This window comes from Lampris incognitus, chromosome 13, assembly GCF_029633865.1.
Source record: "Lampris incognitus isolate fLamInc1 chromosome 13, fLamInc1.hap2, whole genome shotgun sequence".
Lineage (NCBI taxonomy): Eukaryota > Metazoa > Chordata > Actinopteri > Lampriformes > Lampridae > Lampris > Lampris incognitus.
In genome coordinates, this window is record NC_079223.1 from 5,514,521 (window position 1) to 5,533,083 (window position 18,563).

The window sequence follows — 18,563 nt, forward strand, 5'->3', positions numbered from 1 at the left end:
CTTAGATCAACAACTGCATCAGCTGCGGTAAGAAAAGCTATAATACTGTACATGTGACTGTTGCCTAGGCCAACCTACACCAGCTACTATATTTAAAAAAAAAAGAAGTTTTATCTTGTGCCTTAAACCAAATTAACCCTCCAGGCACACACCATAGCAAGTTGTTGATTTGAAAATTTCCACCCAATCATCGTTTAGGCTATGCAGTTAAATCAAACACTCCTATTCACTGACGAACGTGAAAGACAAGTGGCCTACATGGCTCTTGAGCTCACAGCCCCGGGTATCCGGCAAACACACCCTATGTGAAGCAGAATATAGTCCGCAACATGCTCTCGTGCTGGAGACAAATGAACGTCGGTGGATGGGAGGCTAGCCTTTTACCAGCTGTGGCTGTGACAGGACATTAATTTCAATAACAACATGCTCATTGCTCCGCTAAGGTGTCCATTAAGACTAATTTACAGCCAGACAGTCGGAGCTTAGGAAGACTCCAGAAGTCAACAAATGTAAGCAAAGCACAGTGTGCAGTCAACGGCATGTGCTTGTGGGTTAAAGCAATGGGTAATATTCATCATAACACCATGAATATTAACATACTGAGGGAATAGGTCAGATTGCATTACCATGGATCCTCCATTACTCTGCGAGCAGATCTTCTACGGGGTAGAATGCCTAGACAGGGATAAAAGTTTAGCACATTTATCCCCCTGATAGAGGGGGGTGGTCTGAATAATTAATTGTCCTAACTCAACCTCCACACAGATCTAATGGTTGTTTTGGGTTTTTTTTTTAACATTTAGATGTACTCCAATTTATTCCTGGACTAAAGCAATAAATAAATAAATAAATAAATAAGATTTTGGGGTGTTTTGAGTGTAAAATCAGAGCCTCTGCTGAAGGTGTGCACTTATACGAGCACATCTCCAGAAAAGCAGTAACAAGCAGAGACAAAACAGTCGGCTTCACATAGGAAACGGATCCTGTATGCTTGTTTAGGCTGCAATTTTACAGCAGCAATTTGAAAAGAAGCTGTTTATAAATCGGCATGCAGACCAGCGGTTTCACTCCCAGCGCAGCGCTCCGTCTTGCCTAATGAGAAACATTAGACGCCTGTCCTCGCCATGCTACAGCCCCTCCACAAGGGCCTCAGTACCAGGACTCCTGTCCCTCCCAGACAACTAACATGCATCACATTTTATGTGAAAATTAAATGCCAGGGGAGGCTTCCTAAAGAACCCCTACCTCTCACAGAGAAAATAAAGACTGACTCTAGAGAGCGATTAAAATATTTGTGTGAGTGCAGGCTCCTCTGCAGGCCGGCACAAGCCTGCACTCTCGTTTCCTGCAGACACCATGGGAGGCACTGGTTTTGGGAAGCCAGTGACAATAATCTGTCACAACACCCACACAGTGCACCTTCCAACCCTTCAATTTTACTTCTCTTTCCTCACCCAGCCAATAACATCACCTGCCAAGAGGAATAGCACCGATTTCCTGAGGATAACCTTTAACACATCTTAACAGCTGCATGTGAAAAAGGCTAAACATTAGCACAAACATAGCTGTTAGCACAAACATAGCTGTTAAAGTTGTTCCATCATTTCACAAAATATAAAGGTATGGGAGCAGTATTTCATTTTTTTAGTCAAATTGCCACATTTACTTACTGTAGCTCACACTGAACCACGGCATTCAGTTCCGCCGCACCACCTTCGCTGATAACATTAGCCCTTGTGTTGTCCACACATTCTGTATACTGCCCTTGTCTTAAGGGTCATTTACGACCCGCCTTCATTCTACGACTACTACTTTCAGCTGCTCCCGTTAGGGGGCGCCACAGCAGATCATCCGTTTCCATCTCTTCCTGTCCTCTGCATCTTCCTCTGTCACACCAGCCACCTGCATGTCCTCCCTCACCACCTCCATAAATCTCCTCTTTGGCCTTCCTCTTCTCCTCTCCCCTGGCAGCTCCATATTCAGCATCCTTCTCCCAATATACCCAGCATCTCTCCTCCACACATGTCCAAACCATCTCAATCTTGTCTCTCTTGCTTTGTCTCCAAATCTTCCAACCTGAGCGGTCCCTCTAATATACTCCTTCCTAATCCTGTCCTTCTTCATCACTCCCAGTGAAAATCTTATCATCTTCATCTCTGCCACCTCCAGCTCCTCCTCCTGTCTTTTCATCAGTGCCACTGTCTCCAAACCATACAACATAGCTGGTCTCACCACCATCTTGTAAACCTTCCCTTTAACTCTTGCTGGTACCCTTCTGTCACACATCACTCCTGACACTCTTCTCCACCCACTCCACCCTGCCTGCACTCTCTTTTTCACCTCTCTTCTGCACTCCCCGTTACTTTGGACAGTTGACCCCAAGTATTTAAACTCACCCACCTTCGTCACCTCTACTCCTTGCATCCTCACCATTCCACTGTCCTCCCCCCTCAAGTATTCCATCTTGCTCCTACTGACTTTCATTCCTCATCTCTCCAGTGCATACCTCCACCTCTCCAGGCTCTCCTCAACCTGCACCCTACTCTCACCACAGGTCACAATGTCATCCACAAACATCATAGTCCACGGAGACTCCTGCCTGATCTCATCTGTCAACGTGTCCATCACCACTGCAAACAAGAAAGGGCCCGCCTTCATTAAACCTCTAAATTAAAGCAACTTAATTTAATCTTAAACCCCAAATCTATTTTGCAGGAAGAAACAAGCTGTCATTCATCACCAACTGTATGACTATCTGGGTTTTCCCTCTTCACAGTGCAGAAAGGCTGCATTTAACCAGTGGACGCCACTCGTTTTTTAACACACCTGTCATACTTGTTTTCTTTACTAAAGTAGAGGTTTATTATTATTATTATTACTATTATTATTATTATTATAAGGTACTTCCACTTTAAGGTAAATCAACTTTTTAGCAAGAGGCAGCACTTGTATAGCCTAAGAAAGTAGCAGAAATGTCCAGAAAGTAGTTTTTGTCTTAGGGACCCTAAGACAATCTTAGTACTCTAGTGGTGGACAGCTTTCATGGAAATATGAACAAAAACAACATTTCACTTTTTCTAATGCTGGGGTCACTGTAGGAAAAGTCATCAAGTTTCAGGTTGAAAAAAGATCATTTCGAGTCTTTTCTCTGCTGTTAAACACCGTTATGGGTCATTTTTTGACCTGTAGACAACAGAAGAGTTAATCCAACAATGAAAAATCGGATAAACTGCGTCAATCTGCATTACACTGACTCATAAAAACACCCCTGATTTTTAGATAAACGGGGTGAACATAAAAGTAAAATTGAGCTTAACTGCTGAGGAGCTCATATGTTATATCCTCAAGTGAAGTGCAGCAACTCATTTTACGGGTCAAATCACGATGAAACACAAGTTGTCACCTTCTCCAGTTCTCTGGGGAGCCAGATGCAGAGCATTTTCAAATCTCTTTCCTCTTCTTCTTAATGTTAACCTATTTTTCTTGGTACGCAAACAATATTCCAGTAAGAGCAGCTGATTATCACGGTCCCCCACCACAGGAGCATTACCCTCTGAGCTTGTGCAGGCCTTGTCAGATTACATATCAGGCCCGTTAATAATACGCTATTCCATGGTACTCTCACAGGACACTGACCTAAGGGTCCAACTATCATATGAAAGGAGCACAAGAGGAATACTGATGACACACACAAAAAAAAATACACTAGGGAAAGAGACCAGCATTTCTCCAGGTGATCTCTGACTGCAATCAAATGGAAATCGATGCGTTAAAAACAATCTCATTTGTTTTATTACACACAAAACGAGTACACGCTATTCAGGAAACGCCACAAACCTTCCACATTAGCCAAGCGAAAGCCATTTACTATAAACATAAAGATTGAGGACATTATTAATGCATTAACGATTTTTTCAAAAAAATCGATACATACATAGCACAAGAGGCCGAGGAATGCTCACCTAAAATGCGGGCATGAGGATGATCCCATTTATAATTTCTCTCCCTGGGTTACGGCGGTGGAAGGTTGGGAAAAAGGAAGTGCAGAAAAATTGTTGAAGGGTGCCTTACAATTGTATCATTTTGTTTCACGTTATAAAACAGCGTGCTGTTTTCAGAATGAAAAAGCAGCCCCCATTTCCCCCAGCAGGACCGAGACTCCACGGGGCTCCTTGTCCACTGTTGCAGGAGGCAGGTCTGCATCAATTTCTCGAGGTAGCCGTGTGAGACAGGACATGAATAGTGAGGTGATGTGGAGAAACCTCCCGGGGGTTGGAGAGCATCTTTATGTCCGACGTTGTCAAATGAGCCCTGACTTAGATGAACCGGCGTACACATCAAACAGCATTGTCACAGTTCCTTCCATATAATAGCCAAGGCTCCTAAAACACAAACTCCATATGTTGGTTTCAGTCTGTATGTTACTGTGGCAGTTCCAAACAGAGCCTGGAGAGGTGGCGTGAGATGACTGCAGCACGTCGTCACCTGACGGGTGCAGATAAGTTGGAGGGTGCAAAAGGGTGTAGTGGACTGCCTCATAAAGTTAAAATACTTAAAGAGTTTAAACTTCTAGTAAACCAGAATCTCAATGACTCACATCCGAAACCCATCTGTGTGTGCAGCCTTGACAATTATCTCCATGCTCCAGCAAAACCCTGCGTACACCAACCTGACTCGCACGCTTTAAATATCATCAGAGCTGTCAGGTGAGCGGCGAGGCATGGGAGAGTTGGTCCTGAGTAGCGAGAACACTTAAATTATAGTATGTAAGAGGGAAACACCTCGATAAGCCAAAGACATTCCTCTGAAGTGCAGGAGATGTGTGTTTATTTGATAGCCAGTCGTACTGCACCCGCAACTGAGTTTAACGGAAACATTTCAAGGCGATGCATAAATTTCTGTGCATTTCCATCAGTAGAAAAGGTTTCAGATAAATGGTCTACTTGCGTGAACTGCATGAACCAGGACTGATGAGAAAGACAAGAGCAGGAGACATAACAGAAGAGAAAAGTGGATGCAGGTTTAATAGGCTCATTCAAGCCCCTCCACATTCCTGCAGACTTGTGTATTAATGGGGATGCAAGTCATTAAGCGCTGACATTTTATTGGTTAATGGTTAAGGAAGTCACTGAAGGAGTTAGACCTTGAAACATCTCTTCAGCTTCCTCGGAGGGTGGCAGCTCACCAATTATCCACCAATTATGATTTAGAGAAGATTTTTGTATTTAAATTTTATTGACTCACACAAGGAACAACATGCCTACTAGAACAACCAAGGTGGTCATTTTGACCGTTTTAGATTTTCAAAAGTTTAACAACTTTTTGGGAAAAAAAAGACATAGACCTGATGTTCCCGGAATGCTCCTAAAATTGCATATATTTGCATTAAAATTAGTTTTAGATCAATTGCACAAAAAAAGTTATGATAAGATCTACCTAAAATGACCATCAGCACTCAAAATGGCCGCACGTAACTTGCGCGTCATCGTGCGCATTATGTCACCGTTTATGACGTGTGTTGGTCGCATCATTTCCTTCATGAAGGTCGTTGCTCTGTCCTAGAAACACACTAGCGTCCTCCAGTGCAGAGAAATAGCCTAAACTTGGTTTTGATTATTGCCAACATGTCTGGTTACAGACACACCATGACTACCACCGAGGCCTTGCAGTATTTACAGGCGTTGGACAGCGGCCATTTTAAATTGTTCAAAAATAGTATTAATTTTGTTAAAATGTTAATTTTGGTGTCAGTTAGTTTCTTAACAGACATACTAACATATGCACTGCATTAATATCCCAATTGGGCATTTATCTTGACAGAATATAGTTTAAAAACCAGCCGTCATTTTGACCGCCCATGGTGGTTTTAGGCAGGAGTTTAAGTGTCATGGTGCCCAAACTGTGTTCGGTACAATCAGTTAGCATACCAGCTGAAACGTGACCAAAAGGATATAAATGCATCTGAAACATAAAAGTAATCTATGTGCAGTTAAGCAGAGTACTTCACTTATCATAAGCATACGTCTGCTGGGCTCTAACTGCCACAGTGGGGTTTCCTAAGTCACTGATACCAACTGAAGTTGTCTCTGAAGAAAAGCATCACATCACACACAACACGTCTCCTGGCTTAGCTAGTAAACTGTACAATCACTAAACATGTACAATCACTTTTCCAACTGTTCATTTGTGAGATGAGACTGATATATGTGACACTAGTATGACTATCACTTTCTATGAGTTTAAATATGGTGAAGTGATTTTCAATCAGTCCAGCTGAAGCAGCAGTTTATATAGTTGTATAGAAGTCAGCAGGATGAGCAGCGGGATAATGAATGAATGAATGAATATAGATTACAGGTTGAGTTAGGCAGAAAAGTGGGTACATACATCTCGGACTGTGGCCTCATGGGGTACAGGCAGTTTTTGAGGGCAGATTGACATGTTGATTTGGTGTTTTACCAATTGTCCATACCTTTTTCCTTTTTCTCTCTTTTTATGTTATACAAGTATTTTGTTATCCTTGCTTATCTAATTCACTCATTTATTATTAATATTATTATAGTTATAATTATTATAATTATTATTATTATTATTGCTGGAGTGGGGTGGAGCAGAGACTGGGACGGCTCAGAAGAGTGGGGTAATTGGCCAGATACAATTGGGGAGGAAAAGGGGGGGAGGATCCAAAAAATTTAAAACAAGTTATTATTGCTGTTGTGGTTGTTTTTGATGTTAGCTATTAGGGGGAAACAATGGTTATCGGTGTCCCTTTTTATATAGCTATTTTTTTTCTTTGTATGGTGTGTTTTTGTTGAGGTGCAGGGGTTGGGTGGCGTGGAAGGGTGGGTAGGGAAAAGAAAATATGAAAAACGGTGACCTGTAAACCCAATATTGTGTTTATTATTTGCTTGTTTTTCACCAATAAAAAATATATATTAATAAAAGGCAGAAAAGCTTGTCCATTGGAATAACAGGATCCACTCCTAGTGAGACGCAGGAGGAGCCTGGCCCAGAGACACCCCACACAGCCCAGAACCTCCATGTGCTAAGCTCTCCGGCTCCCAGTATAGTTCAGCAGAGTCAAATCAAGTGGCCTCCAGCAAGCCAGCACAGACAGTGGCGCCAATTTGATGAGGATGTGGCCAGAATCATCATGTCAACAGCAAAGGGAGAAGCAGACAGATAACTTCTGACGATGACAACCATCATTGTCAGTTTTGCAGCAGAGAGGTTTGGTGTTGAAGAGGGCAAGACCACCAGACCCAACTACACAATGAACCGAAGGGCAAACAAGATCCGCCAATTGCGTCAAGAGCATCTGACTGTGGCAAGGCAGTTCAAGGTAGCAACTGAGGAAGAGAAACCACCACTGGCTGAGCTCCATTACATCATCAGGAAGAAGCTCGTGACCCTGGGTGGAGCAGAATGGTACAGGAGACGGAGGAGAGAGAGCGAGCCAGGAAGCGTACTGTGTTTATAGCTGATCCATTTGGATTCACAAGGAAGCTGTTAGGGCAGAAGCGCAGCAGTTGTCTTGCCTGCTCTAAAGAAGAGGTAGACCACTTTCTGCACAACACCCTGAGTGACCCTGATAGAGAGCAAGAGCTAGGGCCTCGCAGAGCCCTTTTGGACATACCAGCGCCCACGGTGAAGTTCAACACCAGAGAGCCCACCTGGAAAGAAGTCCAGGAGGTGGTTGCTGCAGCCAGAGCCAGCTCTGCTCCAGGACCCAGTGGAGTACCCTAAGGTGTACAAGCACTGCCCAGAGCTCCTCATTTACAAGGAAGAAATTTCACTTTCAAAATCGTAATTCCAGAAAAGTTGAATCAGTTCATCTGAACTTTGATGTAAACAAACAAACAAACAAAAATAAATATATTTTGGAGTTTGCACTTATCAAAAGTCTTGAACAAGATTCATCCTAAATCCCCCTTTAGGGTCTTAATATGTATCATCAATGAGGTAAGATTTTAGGAATTGGCGCTATCATAAGCAGCTAGGGAAAACTGTTATATAGTGCAAATATTATTGTAAAGTGACCCTTCATCACACAAAAACAGCCTTTATCAACAAATGTTCAATATGTCACAGTTGTGCAACCCATGTGTTCCTAAATTACTATATTCAGCACAAGTTCGTGTACTTTCTTGTTTGCAATGGTGATGGACAGGTTGACGGACAAGATCAGGCAGGCGTCTCCGTGGACTATGATGTCTGTGGATGACATTGTGATCTGTAGCGAGAGTAGGGTGCAGGTTGAGGAGAACCCGGGGAGGTGGAGGTATGCACTGGAGAGAAGAGGAATGAAAGTCAGTAGGAGCAAGATGGATTACATATGCGTGAATGAGAGGGAGGACAGTTGAATGGTGAGGATGCAAGGAGTAGAGGTGACGAAGGCGTATGAGTTTAAATACTTGGGATCAACTGTCCAAAGTAACAGGGAGTGCAGAAGAGAGGTGAAGAAGAGAGTGCAGGCAGGGTGGAGTGGGTGGAGAAGAGTGTCAGGAGTGATTTGTGACAGTAGGGTACCAGCAAGAGTTAAAGGGAAGGTTTACAAGATGGTGGTGAGACCAGCTATGTTATACGGTTTGGAGACAGTGGCACTGATGAAAAGATAGGAGGTGTAGCTCTATATGGCAGAGTTGAAGATGCTAAGATTTTCATTTGGAGTGATGAAGAAGGTCAGGATTAGGAACGAGTATATTAGAGGGACCGCTCAGGTTGGATGGTTTGGAGACAAAGCAAGAGAGACAAGACTGAGATGGTTTGGACATGTGTGGAGGAGAGATGCTGGGTATATTGGGAGAAGGATGCTGAATATGGAGCTGCCCGGGAAGAGGAGAAGAGGAAGGCCAAAGAGGAGGTTTATGGATGTGGTGAGGGAGGACATGCAGGTGGCTGGTGTGACGGAGGAAGATGCAGAAGACAGAAAGAGATGGAAATGGATGATCCACTGTGGCGACCCCCTAACGGGAGCAGCCAAAATTAGTAGTAGTAGCACACGTTCATGTACAAATATCACCATCACTTTGTTTTTTAAATATATAAATCATGTCTGCATTTTTTTATTTGAGAGTCGCATCCGCTCTAGCTTCTATTCAATGAATTGAGAGTTTCTTAAAAGAAGCTTGAGAAAAATTTAATGATTTATTCAAAAAGGGCCCAGAGGTATTTTGCCCTCTTGCTTATGGTTCTCATGCACCAGCGCTTTGAAGTACAGTGCAGTCCGGGGACTATAAATGGATGGAGGACGATGACTGAAAGGCTTTCAAACTATTAGAGTTGAGTGAAGATCAGAAAAGGCAAAGTCCACTCTTAAGGATAGTGCTGGAGTCAACCAAAGAACTTCTTGCTCAACTGAAATCATACCAACTCTTCAACCAATTGCACTAAGTGCACTCTACCTCATAGCTTTGTTAGCCCAAATTAATTATAAATAAACACAAAAAGCTAGCATTTGCAGCATATCCAATCATTTTTAACCTAATCATTTGTACTGAAATGGTAGCAATCAGAGCCAAGCAGCATGGCGGGCACCTGCCCATATTCATATGATTTCCGAAAATAAAAAAAATTAAAAAAAATAATCATTACATTTATACAGCGCTTTTCTAGAAAGCATTTCACAGTGAAGAGGGTAACTCACTTCAAACACCGCCAATGTGTAGCACCACCTGGGTGATGCATGGCAGCCATTTTGCGCCAGAACGCCCACCACACATCATCTTGAGTCGGAGAGGGAGGAATCATTGAGCCGATTACACGGGGGGATGATTAGGTGGCCAGATGGAGAGAGCCAGGTTGGGAATTTTGCAAGGACACTGGGGAACCCGAACCCCCTAGTCTTTGTGATAAGTGCCATGGGATCTTTAATGACCAGAGTGAGTCAGGACTTCGGTATAACGTCTCATCTGAAGGACGGCATCTCCTACAGCACAGTGTCCCCGTCACCGCACTGGGTCATTGGAATTTTATATTTGTTGGGTTTCTTTTTTTTATGACCAGAGGGAAGACTGCCCCCTACTCGCCCACCAACACCACTTCCAGCAGCAACTCAGTTTTCCCACGAGCTCTCCCATCCAAGTACTAGCCAAGCCCATACCTGCTTAGTTTCCATCATTCAGCAGAGCCAGGGCACCTGTTGGTATGGCTGCCAGCAAATAGAATTATATCAACTGGTGATCTAAGCACAAGAACTATTGAGGAATCTACAAAATAATTTTAAGATTGTTTTTGTCTTATTTTATGATAATAATGACGAACAGGACCCTCTACTATTGTTCCAGCCCACACCGTGTGATGTCAGTGTGACTCTGAACATAGAGCTACGTGGGTGTGATCTCCATCCATCCATTATCCAAACCGCTTATCCTTACTCAGGGTCGCAGGGATGCTGGAGCCTATCCCAACAGTCACAGGTGGCAGGCAGGGAGACACCCTGGACAGGCTGCCAGGCCATCACAGGGCGGGTGTGATCTCAAAAACACAAAATAGCCTATTAACTTAAGCCTTTTACTCTTAAATACAAAAAGGCAAATCCATTTTTAAAAAGAACATTCACTAAACAAACCAGCTCAAGGTGAGAACAATTTAGGCTACATAAAAATCCCAAAACAGAAACGGGCTAACTGGTATAAACCCCCCGTTTTTAAAGGTAGTCTGTCCCTGCCACCACCGAAAATAATGGTTTAATCCTGGAAGGCTAAACCCAGCCAGTGAGAATGCATGTGTGGAGGAGAGATGCTGGGTATGTTGGGAGAAGGATGCTGAAGATAGAGCTTCCAGGCAAGAGGAAGGCCAAAGAGGAGGCTTCTGGGTGTGGTGAGGGAGGACATGCAGGTGGCTCACGTGACAGAGGAAGACGCAGAGGACAGGAGGAGATGGAAACGGATGACCCACTGTGGCGACCCCTAACGGGAGCATTCAGAAGAAGAAGAATCCTGGAAAACTACTGATGTAGCACTTCTCTCCTTATGAAGGTAAGGCAGCTTCCAGACGCAACGCGATTTGCACTGCACGCGCCGCTGGGCTCTGCGCGGAGGACAGAGCCATATAGTTCATCATTATCTTTATGATCTTTTTATGTTTTATTTATATTATTATATTATCTATTCATTTTATATAGTCTTTTTCGCCATTTGCTTTGCATGCCTGGCTGGCTGCCTCGTTTCTGTTGGCCACGTGAGTATTCATCACAGTGTGCAGCGCCCAAGCTCATGCAAACCATTGGGGATAATGGGTTTGGGGTGTCCGGGTAACGTGGCGGTCAATCCATGGCCTACCAATACGGGATCGCCAGTTTGAAACCCCGTGTTACCTCCAGCTTGGTCGGGCGTCCCTACAGACACAATTGGCTGCGTCTGCGGGTGGGTGTGTCCTGGTCACTGCACTAGCGCCGCCTCTGGTCAATCAGGGTCCCCCTGGCAAAACTCCTCACTGTCAGGTGAAAAGAAGCGGCTGGTGACTCCACATGTATCAGAGAAGGCATGTGGTAGTCTGCAGCCCTCCCCGGACCAGCAGAGGGGGTGGCGCAGCGACCAGGACGGCTTGGAGAGCGGGGAACTTGGACAAGTGTAATTGGGGAGAAAAGGGGGGAGGAGAAAAAAATAACAAAAATAATAATGGGTTTACGAGCACAGTGGTGAGAGCGTATCAACCAATTAATCAACTGGTCAACCGGCAGACTACAGCCCTACTTAAGGACAACGGCACTTTGATTACAAACATTTATTCCCTCTGTCAGGATTAAACCTCGTATTAAGCTACTTTTTATTACATTTCACATTTCTGAATTTTAGAACGCTCAGCAAGTATTTATCCTATTAAAGCTCTGTTGCGCTCAATTTCCCTTTTGCAGCAAACCTTTACATCATTTACAGCAACAGTCTCGCGTCGGCAACAGTCCTCGTGGTTTAGCTTCACTTTTTTTCCAATGAGCATCTACAAAAACATAGTTTCATGATACATTTCGTCACCTCATTTCATAAGGAATGTCTATGGACTCAGACCTGTTCAGCATTGTAAATCCCATTGCAAACTATTAAATTATTATACCAAGTTGTGTCTAAAAATTCAAAGACCATCCTGTGAAATTCCTAACCACAGTCGGGATCAACAAGTTAAAGTCATAACAATATGCACATTATGAGCAATTTACAAATGAACCCAAAAAGGATCTGTACGATCTGTAAGATCTGTGAGCCATCAAATGAGTGTAACCCAGTCAATTTGGCTGATTTTAGAGATATCAAACCAATAAACAAGAACGCTACACTAAAATGACCAAGAACATTATAAATTTGACAACAGACTGAACTTTCAGAACGCCATGATACGGGTGTCCGGGTAGCATAGCGGTCTATTCTGTTGCCTGCCAACACAGGGATCGCCGGTTCGAATCCCCATGTTACCTCCGGCTTGGTCGGGCATCCCTACAGACACAATTGGCCGTGTGTGGGAAGCCGGATGTGGATATGTGTCCTGGTCACTGCACTAGCGCCTCCTCTGGTTGGTCGGGGCACCTGTTCGGGAGGAGGAGGGAACTGGGGGGAATAGCGTGATCCTCCCATGTGCTACGTCCCCCTGGTGAAATTCCTCACTGTCAGGTGAAAAGAAGCGGCTGGCGACTCCACATGTATGGGAGGAGGCATGTGGTAGTCTGCAGCCCTCCTCGGATCAGCAGAGGGGGTGGAGCAGCGACCGGGACGGCTCGGAAGAGTGGGGTAATTGGATTGATATAATTGGGGAGAAAAAGGGGGAAAATTCCACAAAAAAAAAAAAAAAAGAATGCCATGAACCCCCCCCCCCCACCATGTTATAGCCAACAGCATCCAGCCTCATCATCATCATCATCAGGTCGAGTATCCTCGGATGAATTTGACCCTCTCACGCCACCCATCTCTATCCTGCATAGCAGCTGGAAGATGCTCAGATCCTGTGTCGTCGACAAGCTGATTGATGTAATTTCTTTCTTCACATATACGTAGGCATCCAGCCTATATGTGAATAACAGGGTTCAACTCAGACTACGCAATAAAATTATTCAAAATTACTGATACTATACTAGTAAGTGCCATCAACCACATGCTCACATAAGATGTACAGACACTCACCGACCGTCAACTAGGACGGGCAGATCAAATAATGGCTGTGAAAGGCCATCAAAATATTTCAGACGCCAAGTAAATACTGCCGATTCATAATGAGTTCTGTAAAAGTCACGGGCTGTACGTACACATGCTTGTTGATCTGCCGACTGCTGAAAACAAGTCAATCTGTCTTGGAGGGAAAACACACTCCATCGGCAGAGACGGGAAATCTCTGTCAGCCCTGCAATTATTCCATTTGCGAAGACACAAATGGACAGGGTTGTCAAATCCTGCCTTTGAATAGAAAACCTACTTTAAAGGTTAGATTCAGAGGGGAACTTGGTGTGTGGTTCACATGGAGCTTGGCTTCCACCTACTGGCAAATAAAAAACACTGATGCCCTTCAAATAAAGAGAGAAAGACAGAAAAGGAGAGGGGAAACTTGTTCTGAGTCTGCATGGGTCTGAGTTTAGATTAAAAGAATCAAGTTCACCACATTTATCTGGAGACAACAAAAAAAAGGCATCGTTCTCAGACCAGATCATACACCCATTTTTCTGACTTATATCAACATAGCCCAGACTTACTGTCTGCTGCAGCTGTGTGGCTACACAGGAACTAACACTGAATCAGAAAAAAATTAAAATTCAAAAATTGTAAGGTTGTATATTTTCTCCTTGTATATAATACATCTGATTTTGAATGGCAACCGAGTCCGTTTGACAGGTTGTGTCAAGTCTTTGAACCAACGGCAAATGTGAAAAATCTGACGCAACTTTGCCGACAATACTCTAGAATTATCTAGGCTTGAAATAAAAAGGTACAGTGACCTGAGGCAAGTGTCATAACAAAAGGTCTTGATTCATGTTAAACAATTCTAACTATCAACATCCATCCATCCATCCATCCATCCATCCATCCATTATCCGAACCGCCTATCCTGCTCTCAGGGTCGCGGGGATGCTGTAGCCTATCCCAGCAGTCATTGGGCGGCAGGCACGGAGACACTCTGAACAGGCCACCAGTCTATCATAGGGCCAACACACACACACACACACACACACACACACACACACACACACACACACACACACACACACACACACACACACACACACACACACACACACATTCACACCTAGGGACAATTTAGTACGTCTGATCCACCTGACCTACATGTCTTTGGACTGTGGGAGGGAACTGGAGCACCCGGAGGAAACCCACGCAGACACGGGGAGAACATGCCAACTCCACACAGAGGACGACCCCCAAGGTTGGACTACCCCGGGGCTCGAACCCAGGACCTTCTTGGTGTGAGGTGACCGTGCTAACCACTGCACCACTGTGCCGCCTAAATATTCCTAAATATTCCGCCCAAATATCAACAACCTTCTATAATATCCAAAAGGCAATGTATTTTCATTCTGAAGATATGGTTTGGAGGGAATAAGTGTGATGTAATTTAGAAGCCTCTGGAACGTCTTGTGTTTGTCTCGGTAACCCATTATATGAGCTCTGAACCTTCCTGGTCCACAGCAAAAGGTTACAGGCACAGCAGATGATGCTGCACCACACGCTCCCAAAGCGATGATCACATGGAGAAACACTGCAGGCAAATCGAAAGCTCTTTTTAAGCCTCCCACTCAATTGCTTCCACTTCCTAACGTGCATTGTTACCCATGGTCTCCCTGAGACAGTTGAGCTGCATCAGAACAAATTAAAATTGAAAGGATACATACCCGGCCAGGCTGTAAGTCCTCGCCTCTCAATGAACATTATTGAATCCGTGCCTTTCTCTGTAGGAATATTTTATTTAAGAGCAGAACCGTTCTCATTTCAGGTGCCGCCTTAAATGATCTACAGCTCGGACTAAGGTATGGCGAAATTGACCAGTAACGACTCTGGGTAGTCAATACAATTATAGAGAGCATTGTCTATCTCAATTTCCTGCTGGAATGTTTGGGCAGACAGACATACACTATGATATACTGTACGACATAAAGCCACTACGTAAAGGTTTTCCTTTTGATATATGACAAATCTTTCCAGGCTAACTGCTGCACCGTGCACATGGGTTCCAGGCAGTTCAGCCATTAAATGGATTGAATTGCTGATAGGACGCAGCTCCACATTCAAGACTAAGCCTGCTGAATTATTCATTTGGAAGTCCTGAGAAAGCAAAGTTTCCCTTTAAGGTTATGTCTCATCTAAAACTCTCAATAGTGACACAGAAAATCAATCTTGTGCACAAAATCATATTTGTGCGTCCAGAGGACAAATATGCTGTGGCTGGATGAACACCGGACTCGCATGCCATATACCTTGTCTGTCAAAGCCAATTTTCTGATGCCGTTATGCCAGTGGAAGTGGGCTCTTTGACTGGGCAGGCCGGGCTTGGAGACAGCTTGTCTCCCTTGCATTTGCCGTTCCTGAACAGACGGCACAGAACAGCATCGCTGACGGGCAGTTTAAGCCAACATCTGTTGCAAAACTCACAAACTACCATCTTTGGCATGACTGAAATTCCTCCAGTCAAAAGAGAGCTGTCTCAGTCACCCCTTAACATGGCCATCACAAAGATAATTAAAATGCAAATGATGTCATTCACTTTGGAACTGGAGCAAACGCTTAAGTGAAACCATAAACCAAAGCAATGAAATGCTGAGAGCACAATAATACAAACAACATTAGAAGTCTTAAATCACAAAGGACCATCTTCTACAGCATCTGGGTAAATCCATTGAATAGTCAGGACAAAGTCAATGGCTGCACAGCAATTTGGACTAAGATGCCTATTCAAACGGACTTTCTCAGTTAACATTCACTTCATTTAACAAACAAATAAAAAATACGAGGGGTGGGGCTGGGGGAATTGAGTCACGCAAGAATCGTGATTCTTATCTTCTACAATGCTGGATATCCATCCACCCATTGTCCAAACCACTTATCCTGCTCTCAGGGTCGCGGGGATGCTGGACCCTATCCCAGCAGTCATTGGGCGGCAGGCGGGGAGACACCCTGGACAGGCCACCAGGCCATCACAGGGCCCACACACACACACACACACACACACACACACACACACACACACACATCTAGGGACAAAGTAGTAGGGCTGATCACCTGACCTACATGTCTCTGTGGGAGGAAACCGGCGACCCCGGAGGAAACCCACGCACACACGGGGAGAACATGCAAACTCCACACAGAGGACGACCCGGGACGACCCCCAAGGTTGGACGACCCCCAAAATTGGGTAATTTCCCTTACCCAATATCCCCTCGGGGATGAATAAAGTATTCTGATTCTCATTGTCCAAACCCCGGGTTTCGATCCCAGGACCTTCTTGCTGTGAGGTGACCACGCTAACCACGGTGCCACCGTGCCGCCACGATTCTGAATGGATTCACAAATTCCAAAAATCAATTTTTAAAACCCTTCCGGAAAACACGACAGTGGCTAGCTAGTCAGTCGCGGCTAATGTTCGCTCTTGGTAGTCTTTGTACACATGGGAGTGGCAACAAATTCAGCTGAACGAACCATCATCACCGAAGACAAGCGTTTGGACGCATTCTGGATTTTACAATCTCCCGGGGAAGAAGGAGCTTGACATGACTCATTCAACATGCAAGATTTACAAAACGAAAGTGAAACACTACAGATGTTAGGTCTCACATCATACGCCATCACCCAGAGAAGTGGAAAACCACAAAAAAGAAGAAGAAGAAAAAAAGTGAAATTATGACCTCCTGCAACGTTAACACACAACCTACGCACACTGCACCACTTTACCAAACTCCCAGCCAATTCTGACCGGGCAAAAAATCAATAAATAAAAAACTAGATCCATCACCCGTTTCATTTCACAGGACCTGCGCCCCTACAGCGTAGTCCACAATGAGGGCTTCAGATTTATGATCCAGAACACTGAGCCAAAGCACGACACACCACCCTGTCGGTTTTTTACTGAGAAAGGTGGGGTTAGCCTTTGTGTGTTCACACTATTGAGGCAACTTTTTCAAATATAAAAACTACATCATCTTATACGCACACGTTAGTCTGCTTTCATCCACAATTTGCCACACCGCCTTTCTTAGCGCCCAGCGGACCTGAAACTAGCCCCCCCTATGTACCACATCTAGAATCGACATTGAATCGGGAATCCTTTTGAATCGAAAATCGATGTTGAATCGAACCGTGATCTCCGAGAATCGAAATCGTGAGATTCCGAAAGATTCCCGCCCCTAATCAATACAACTTGAAGGCTGATAAATAAATCGAGCTCCGGGAGCAGTAGCGCACGGGGGGGATTGTCCTCTGATTCACCGATTGTGGACGTCTTCCGTTTTCTCAAACGGGTAGAAAAAATGGTTGAAATGGGACCCCAAAGAACCTCAGCAAAATCCAACTAGCAGTAGGCGATATGGAAAACGCCCTCTCTAAAAAGCAGCAGGTAAGTAGGACATGACCATCAAGTGCCGAGAGGAGAGGATGTTTAGAGAATGCTGGCAGAGAGCAGTGTATTCATGTAGGGGAGGGGGGCTCCAGTAATCATTCAAAACCTTAGGATCGTGGGTGTCCGGGTAGCGCAGCGGTATATTTCGTTGCCTACCAACACAGGGATCGCCGGTCATATCCCCGTGTTACCTCCGGCTTGGTCGGGCGTCCGTACAGACACGATTGGCTGTGTCTGCAGGTGGGACGCCGGATGTGGGTATGTGTCCTGGTCGCTGCACTGGCGCCTCCTCTGGTCGATCGGGGCGCCTGTTCGGGGGGAGGGGGATCTGGGAGAAGTGGCTGGTGACTCCACATGTATGGGAGGAGGCATGTGGTAGTCTGCAGCCCTCCCCGGATCGGCAGAGGGGGTGGAGCGGAGAAGTGGGGTAATTGTCCAAGTACAATTGGGGGGAAAAAGGGGGGGAAATCCACGAAAAAAATCCCCAAAACCTTAGTATTTCAAAATGGTGTACTAGTTTTACATGACGGTAACTAATAATAGTTGCAATTACGGCAAGTTACCCGAATCACACACAGTGGCCATTGCCAGCGGAGTGAGGTGTGGCGGTATTTTGATCAAACCGATGAATCGGTCGTTAATGACAGACATGCAATATCAAACTTAACTATCATATAAGCATACCAGTTCCATAATTAATCATACGCAAGTCAAGAATCAAGACAAAACAAGACAACGAAAAGTGTCTTGCACCATGTTGTTCACCAGCACAGTCCAGCACCGCTGTGAGTCGGTCCACCAGACTGGAGCAGATTACCCAGCATGAACTCATTTCCTTTGCATGTTGTTGTTTCATGAAATGAAACACTTCAGCCATTAGCATTTAATGAAATAGTAAGACTTATCCACAGTGAGTGAGATTAATTTGCATCACTTAAGGTACGGAGTGCTCCAATATTCATTTCTACTTTAATGCGAGTACAAGAAGAGGAAAATTAGGTCAAATGCACATCCCTGTA

The 18,563-nt window shown here is 44.6% G+C and overlaps 1 protein-coding gene across 2 annotated transcripts in view; it reads right to left on the reverse strand.

Moving 5' to 3' along the window:
- lmbrd1 (LMBR1 domain containing 1) overlaps nt 1-18,563 on the reverse strand; it is a 136,585-nt gene that overhangs the window by 113,527 nt on the left and 4,495 nt on the right. The window lies entirely within an intron of this gene.